The sequence below is a fragment of the Triticum dicoccoides genome, chromosome 2B (genome assembly GCF_002162155.2).
Source record: "Triticum dicoccoides isolate Atlit2015 ecotype Zavitan chromosome 2B, WEW_v2.0, whole genome shotgun sequence".
In the NCBI taxonomy this organism is placed as follows: Eukaryota; Viridiplantae; Streptophyta; class Magnoliopsida; order Poales; family Poaceae; genus Triticum; species Triticum dicoccoides.
In genome coordinates this window covers 423,287,773-423,296,354 of record NC_041383.1, presented here as the reverse complement: position 1 = coordinate 423,296,354, position 8,582 = coordinate 423,287,773, and the positions used below count along the sequence as shown (strand labels likewise).

Here is an 8,582-nt window from a genome sequence, read left to right as displayed (position 1 = left end):
TAAGTGAATTATTGATCAAGATCAAATGGAGAAAATGTAGATGTGAAACTATGTTCTTTGAACACCTTCTTCCATGCTATTGAAGCTGGCAAACAGGGGAGTGAGTGAAGAGAGAAGCCATGCCTCTTTCGATGTGAGGCAAGCGATGAACGAGTAGATGCCGCCCTTAGACCAATTTTCTCTTTTGGTATCTGACACCGAGATGGGCTAGGCTAGGAAACCTTATTTGAGACGATAGGGATGGTAAACAAAGCGATGGGGTATACGTACGAATTGGAATACAAATGAAATCATTGCCCATAAATATGAACCAGTTAGCGTATAGGAACAACAACATATGAAAGTTGGGTGGATACTCCTATTTAATTGGTTTAACCAGAAACAGAGGATAGGATTTGAAAAGTCAACCAGAAACTGAGCCCTAACCTTTAATTGATGAGAATTTCCATACCCCTACTACTCGTATGTATTGGTGTGGGTTCGTATGTAAACATTCGTATTGGCTTAGCAGAGCACTTCGTATCCCGCCACAACCGATCCTTTGCTTCCTTCTCACTCAGCTTTTTGACTCAACAGTCATTCCCCCTGTTACACAAAGCTACGTATACAGGGGTAGTTGTTCATCCCTTTTGCTCGTGATATATCCCCTCGCTCTGTCTTCTATTCCTTCTGTGCGTTATGTTACTAAGGCCATCGGTCTTATGGAAAGAGAAGGCATATAATTGATTCTTTGACTGGCTTTGCTTCTTTCGTGATTCATGTAGATTGAAATTCACTTTCTTTAGGGCATGGCTAGTTTCGGGTTTTCTAAAACCATCGCCCAACTCTTTCTTATTCAGACATGCCAACTGATATGTTGTATTAACAAGCTAGGGAATAATTGGAGCTTATGTGGACCCCTTCCCTTTAATTTAAGAAAGAGGTCTTCCTAGCTGACTTGAAACTAGATCTTCTTCCGAGTTTCATTCTCTATGGCTTGTGAATTGCTGTACTGCCTGTTTCACTCTCTTCTAAGGGATCTCCTCCTATAGAGGTATGTAAAGTGGGTTCTATATCGCATTTTCCATCTTAGGGAGAGCAATATAAGCAATTCTGGTATCAACAGATACATTGTTTGGGGAAGAAAGTGAAAACAATAGATCCAATTCTGGGTTTTGGGGATGGATTTCTCACAACCCTGAGGTGCTTGCTAATCTCTCGGACGAGTTGATGTCAATAGCAATTCTGATGAAACATCTTAAACATCTTTAGTGCCTTTTGCCTTTGAGCTCAGTCGATCATAAGCAAGGGAATATAACCTGACCCTCATTGTCCTTCAATCATGGTGCAATGAATATCGTAGATAGAGTGATTTCGATCTCATATAGCTAGCTTTCCTTTCAAAGTGAAACGATTTTCCTTTTACGTTGAGATATTTGAATTGGATTTTCTTTCACCACTACTATCGTAACGCAAAGAAAACACTGACGTTTCCGCTCGCTTTCAACCACTGCCACTTTACCTGAGCACTGTGACGCAGTCGGTCAAGTATTGGGTTTCTGCTAGTATATCAAGGACTTATGAGAACTGAAAAGAAAAAAAACGAAAAAAGGAATTCTCATAGTTCATTGAATTAAGGGAGGGCCATTCGTGTGGGGTTTGTGGAAGAGTTGGGTTCGATTCCCTTTATACGCGATGTGGCGAAAAAGACTGATTCAATGAAATATGCCATGCCAGCATTAAGATTTAAAACGTGTCGTCTACTTCCAGGAAATGTTCGGAACAAAGAACTTTCTCAAATCCAACGCTGTATTCTCCAAAGATTGAGGAACAAGAGGAGATCCATTAAAAGAAATCTTTCTCGGAGAGAAAATCGAAACAGTAACATCAAATCACAAACTACACGTAAGTTGTCTCTTTATTATGGGGATTTACCCATAAGGGAGATGCATAGAGGAAGAGAACGAACTTCATATATCCCTTTTTTACTCAATCAGGAAACAAGATCGGGCGTGATTCCGGTTCGTCTCCATTTTAGTGACACTCTTCCTCAAGCAAGGTAGCCGATAAGTCATTGAAGGGTTTGTTTGAATAATGGACTGGTAACCATTACTCATTTGAAAGTTTCCCACGGTGATCTAATATCTTTTAAAGAAAATGACGCGAGAACCCGCGGTTTTGAAATAAGGAGATTTTTCTATATCGACATATCAGTTGGAAAAATCATAGGCAAATTCCTATCGGCCATATCAGTTGGAAAAAGAAGAGGCAAATTCCTACCTGCGATAATCTGGAGAAGAACAAAAAAAGAATGGTTGCGCTTACTCACAACTCAGAGGGGATGCAACTTACTACTCAAATCCAAGGAATTGCAGAAGTTACGTTCTTATATGCAAGAAGAAGACTTTGAAAGAACAAAGAAGTTTGGATCCGCAAAAGTATGCTTAGACAGTTCCTTCGCTGAGCACAACAGAATGAAGATGAATTTGTTTCATTTCAAATACTTCTTCTTATTGTAAAGATGGAAGGAGAAAAACCGAAATCTTCCTACTCGAACAATAAGTCCTTTTGTAGAAAAGTCTTCTTTATATAGTAATTCGACCTATTGCTCCGGATCACCGTTTACTAGGAAGATAAGAATCAAAAGGATCGAGCTACCTACTCATTATTCGGAGGTGAATCATAGAACACTAAAAGCTGTGGTATCTTATGGACCTAACATAGGTCACATCCCTCAGGACATAAGATTGAAAGATCCAAACCTTCCTCTTCAGAGCGGAAACGGACGTGGCCAAAACATATAAAAAAAGATCGGCCTAGTCGCTCATAGGGACATATCTATCCGGATAGAGGATAGTCTAGATCAATTTTGAGAAAAATCTCTCTATATATAGATAGGTATCTCTATGGATAGAGATAAAGATAGGGATCCCTATAAATTGAAATATATGGAAAAAGTGCACTTTTTGACTACTGCTACTACTATTTCTTAGACTTTTTCAAGGAAACATTGTTTTTTCGATTTTGACTGAATTGGTCGGAGCGCAGACGAGCAAGCAGAGCCCAGGAAAGAGGTCAGATCGTCATAGAGCAGTCAACTATAAGTATAAGACTGCTGGCTTGAGAGAAGGCAGTCTCTCTCGGGAAACATGGCCCAATTTCTCTTCTTTCTTTTGACACGGGCAACAATTGGGAATAAAACAGACCATGAACATGAGTTTAAAATGTAAAAAAAGGGAAGCGTGCATTCTCCACTTTCTTATCTCGAAAATGCGTAATATAGTGATGTCATGTGTCTGTTTCTCTGAAAAGGTGGGTCGGCCCTTAGGGCAAACAGTAGTGCCAGGTTCCATTGTGGAATGGTCGTTTGCCAGTGACCTTTGTCCGCTGTAGTACGAGTGACTGGCGCATGGCATCCAATCTCTCATGTCAATGAGTCAGTTAGAAAACAGCTCCAAATGAATCAGTGATTTCCCCTTTATTTCCCTCGGAGCGCAAGGGGAAACAAGATTGAGAATGAATTAAAACACACCAAATGTTTCATTTTGCCTATTATCAGTGGTCAGCTCTGATACAAACCAGGGGAAAAAGAACCTAGAATGCCTTCTTTAAGGCGCTACTATTTCTAGCGGCATAGGTGCTTTATCACAATATGAAAGATGTACATACAAGGACTATGATTCCTATTTAGAGATATTCCTACGAGCGATAGACGTAGTAAGGAAATTACGTACGCCAATAACAAATACGAATACGAATTACGCCTACGAGCCTACGCAATGGCATGTTTCGGCGTATAAAGGTAAGAATGAGAATAGCCTACTACCTCCACTCGGAAAAGGCAAATGTATCCAATATAGGATATCGATGAATGGAGGACAAGGAAAGCAGGTAAGGTGAACCTCCTTTGCCAAAGCCCTTTTGAAATACCTTCTTTTTGAGCCTTTATAAAATACCTGCTAGCTATCCCTAGTTTTGTTTAACCAACTTTCCCTCAAAAAGGGGAGATCCGCTGCTTACTGCTCACGAAAACATCCGACCTTATGGTCAAGTCGTCCGCCTATCTTTCTGACCTCATTCATTTTCCGATCATATAAAAAGTCATGAGATCAAAAAAGAAATGTGAGAATGTAGTTACAGATGTAAAAAAAGTCAATATCTCGTTCTCTTGTTCTTAAATCATGAATTGGATGATGTGCGTTTCATCAAGTATGAACATATTGCATTTTTTGCTATGCAATTTGAGTACCGGATCGATGTCCATTTATTTCTGTGTCCTCATCCGCGTGTATGTCTGTGTTAGATAGGCTCTGGAAGGCCTTACTTTACTAACAGGTAGGGCATGTTACTTTTATTCTTTTTTTGCTGCTTACCCATATGTTTAGATTATTTACTTGCCCTTTCACTTTTTCTTCGGCTGTCACCAACTTTGTTCAATGCTAGTCCCTAACCCATGAATAAGGGCTCCGCCGGCTACCGGGTTCAGAGAAGTTTGTAAGCTCTTTCTCTTTTTTCGTTTTTCGCCACCTCCTGTGTCTTTCTGCTTAAGGTCTTTAATTTGGCATTAGCTTCGTTAGAGAAAGCCATGCTACAAAGCATGGGATCCTGAACACCACAAAAGAAAGCGTACTACTTTTCAATAAGGTCCGACTTCAGAGAGGAGAGACATGAACTTGTTTTGCATAGAAAAGGCATACAATATGAAAGATTGATTGAAAAGAGGTAACTGGTCTCACTGCTAAGGGAGAAGGAGACCTCTGTCGGAGCAAGCTAAAGAGCCCACTTTATATCGTCGATTTTAGGTAAGGCAGTCGATCAAGCCTATACATCCGGGAATTTCGCTCCAAACCAAAGACGACTTGCTTTGCTGCATTTCTTGGGCCAGGGCTTTACTTGATTTTGGCGAAAGAAAGGCCATATGATCTACTTTCTGGTGCCGGTCCTTTCACAAAGATAGCCCCTTCTTGCTCTTATTCTTATTCTTATTCTTATTCAGTGGAATACAAGAGTTCTGAAGCTCCTTTCTTTCAAGTGAAAGTTGCCTATCTTTCTTGGTTCGGAATTCAATCTAGTTGAAAACAAACAATTGCCCGATGGCAAAGTTAGATGAAAGGCTAGGAGTGTAAACCACGTACGAGCGTGGCGCAGAAAGCGAAATGTTTTGCAGTGAGTCAAGCGTAATACGATCAAAAGGAAATGGGGTCGATGCTAAAACTCAAACAGTTCCCCAGAGGGGGCCCCGGGTTGAAAGAGCGAGCTACATTCTTTCATAGAAGACAGAAAATAAAAGGACTGATGCTTTCTTACTTCATCTTAATATAGGGATTATAGCATTGGAATTATGGAATTTGAATGGATTGAGTACATCAAGATGAAGAAATTAACATAATAAGTGATATTCTCAAAAGATTCGGTCATGCCAGAAACCTCACTGTGCATGGCACTAAAAAGGGTACAAAGAACCTGAGATGCAAGTAATGGCTGAATAGCCGGGGAAACACTAAATAAAGGCAAGTGTCATCCGGACTTACTGGATTGATTGAATCGAGAGATGGAAATGCCATTGAGAGATCAGAAGGGATAGAGAAAACGTCAGATATAGGTCATGCTTCTGATCATTCCAAAAGAACAATCTGAGTGAGGATAAGGTGGTTTATGTTAGGGTCCGAGAAAGCAACTTGACATGCCAATCCTAACAAGAATTCCACTCTTTCTGGTCATGTCAGAAACCACCTCTTGGAAAGCAGATCAAAAGCCAATCGTTTCAGAAGATGATGACCCTCTTGTGCTCCTACGTTCATGCTAGTTGGTGGATAAAGAATAGGAGAGAGCTTGCTTGAGTAGAAGATAACCCGCGAGAAGGATGTTTTGTAGCGCTTTCTCATACAAAAGGAAAAGGCGTCACGACCGAAGATAAGGAAAGATCCCAGCTTTTCATTGCTCTGTCGCGCAACCCCTCCTCCCAGAGCCGGTTCTTATCCATATATTTTTCAGCTAAAAGATATGGTACATATATCAATGAAAGCTGGCGCCTTTGGTTCTTGGTACGACTGATACTTTTTCTCATTTATCGGTCTAGTTGGAAAAATTTCCCCTCAAAGAGCAAGTTTTTCTTATATATTATGCTGCGCCCTTGCCCTTAACTTTCCTTTCTATTCTATAAAAAGGCTGGACGTCAAATATAACTGATGCTTATATTCTAAATATGACAAGCAAGAAACCTACTATTGTCGTAAACAAAAACCCAAACATTAGTAACTAACAGAGCTTTCCTATTCTAACTATTTCCCTATAAACCATGATTGATATACCAATCAAAAAAGACTTCTGAAACTAAACTATTCTATTGATTTATGCCCATGCTTCTTCTTCTGTTTTTGTATGCAGAAGGATGTCTAGGAGGAACAGATCACTGAGGTTAAGGATGAGAAGGTGAAAAGTGAAGATAGGGAATAGATGCCATGAACAAGTGTATCAATTCAAGAGTTAAGGAATACTATTGGGAAGATTGGGCATTGGGTTCTTCTTCTTATTAACCATCCCTTTTCAACACATATCTTTTAGTATACGTCTTTTTTAGTTGCTTCAAGATTCCAGATATTGTTTTTTCTGTTATAGGAAGTGTTGCGTTCCCCTTTAGGGTGTTTGTCAGTGGCGTCACCCGATAGGGTGTGTGCCCAAAGAGAGAAGAAAAACACGTTGCTTGCTATTTTTGGTTGAAGAGCTATTTTTTCCAATTGAACAGGAATTCCGAGGGATGTTTTTTGTTGTCGATTTGTAGCAATAGAAATATAATCGAAGTGATTGAATAAGTTGGGTCATGAGAATGGAAGTTGGATCATGTTGATACTAGATCCATGTCTTGATTATTCGACTTTTCCATTCCAATGCACAATACTATGCATTCCATTCCAAAGAGCGGTTTCGGTGGGTTGATACGATTTCCACTTTGACGGTCCTAAGTTGGCATTCTTTGCAGATAACTTCCATCTCGCCATAGACGAAAAGTACCCAATTTCATGCTAAGAGACCATGTAAGGGTTGTACGACCCATCCATATGATAAAAAGACTCACAAGCCTAAGAGCAATTCCTTCCTTTCCTATCATTAATTAAGGACTGGCTTGCTTCAAGAGAAAGGAAATCTGAATTCCATAGTCGTCTTCCTCACGAGCTGGAACAACTAAAGGTGTAGGTTGGAAACATACTTTTTTTCTGTTGGATTGTGCTCGAGAGAATGGAATAGTAACACGCGCTCCCGAGAGGCGGCATTAGATTATGGTTCGAAAGCACGAGTCACTCCATCCAGCTATACTTGCATTGATATAGACGATTTGAGCCTTTGAATTTACTTACTACAAAACAAGCTATGTTCTCCTATATATTTCCTTGGGCTCGCTTTACAAAAGAAAAACAAACTACTCCTCTTGATGTGGTCAGAGCGAAGTACTAATAGGCACAGAAACAGCAGGAATATTTTTCATTCATTTCATTTGTATGGTATGACACGACCTCTTTTGGCTCCCTATTTCGTTGGAACTGAGGCATCTGTCTACAGGACCGAAAGGAGGGTCTCATGCTTGTAAACTAGCATATATCTTGCACAAAATGAACCTTCCTTCAGTCACAACGAGAAACACTATCGGGGTCTGAACGAATAGAAAACACAATCAACACTTCATATCAAAGTCAACCAACGTTTATCATATAGAGCGGAATCTTCATTCTAATTTGATTAGCCAACCCTCCCTCGAGTCGTATGCTTTCTGATCACTCTCCTATGCTGGTTACTTTTCTTTCAGACGTTACGTCGTTGTAGGTCCTCGCCCTTCAGGTTGAAGGAGATGTGTACTCGACTTCCTTTAAGTAAGTGGTGGCCCATAATAGTAGAGATGTATAACAACAGTAGCTTAACCAAAGGGATAGACTTGAACTCTTCCACACCCCCTTGCCAGAGGTTTTAAGGGAACAACCTTTTGGGGATACCAATTCCACCCATTCGCAGCAAAGGAACTAGCACTTTCTTAAGCTTTCCACCATTCTTGCTTATTCCCCTTACTTACCCAATGAAAGATATAGACTAGAAATTGGAAGATGGTCGTCCATAGTTATCTTGTTTAAAATACCCTCCGTTACTCATCAAAACGTTGGAAGCGACTTGAGATATCTTTTGGGAAGAGAGAATAACTATAGATGCTCGATATGCATATTGATCAATCGATCTCCACGTCCTGCCAGTTTGCTAAGTAGACTCACTCCACCGAGGGGCATAAGAAGATCAAGCCGATAAGGGGAAGCGCTAAGAAAAATCTCTCTCTTATCTAAATAAAAGAGCATGCTTTATCTCTATGCAAACAGAAAAAGGGGATCTTGTGATGATGGAAATTGTATGTATGTGGACCACTTTGGCTCTGCCCAAAATCCCCTAAGCCAACTATCTCCTGGCACAGCCAAAGCATTTCCTCGCCCGAGGCCTGCTCAAAGCTAACTTGAATCCGAACAGCCTGCTGCTTCTCTGAAACCTTCACCAGCTTGTGTATCCTTGTAAGGTCGCGGACCCGGCGTAAGAACGAGAAACGTGAGTCTAGCATGACATAAACCCAA

General features: G+C 40.4%; 1 pseudogene; it reads left to right on the top strand.

Annotated features, from left to right (window-relative positions):
* Positions 1 to 1,709: 1,709 nt before the first annotated feature.
* On the top strand, positions 1,710 to 2,855 carry LOC119367790 (annotated as a pseudogene).
* Positions 2,856 to 8,582: the final 5,727 nt, after the last annotated feature.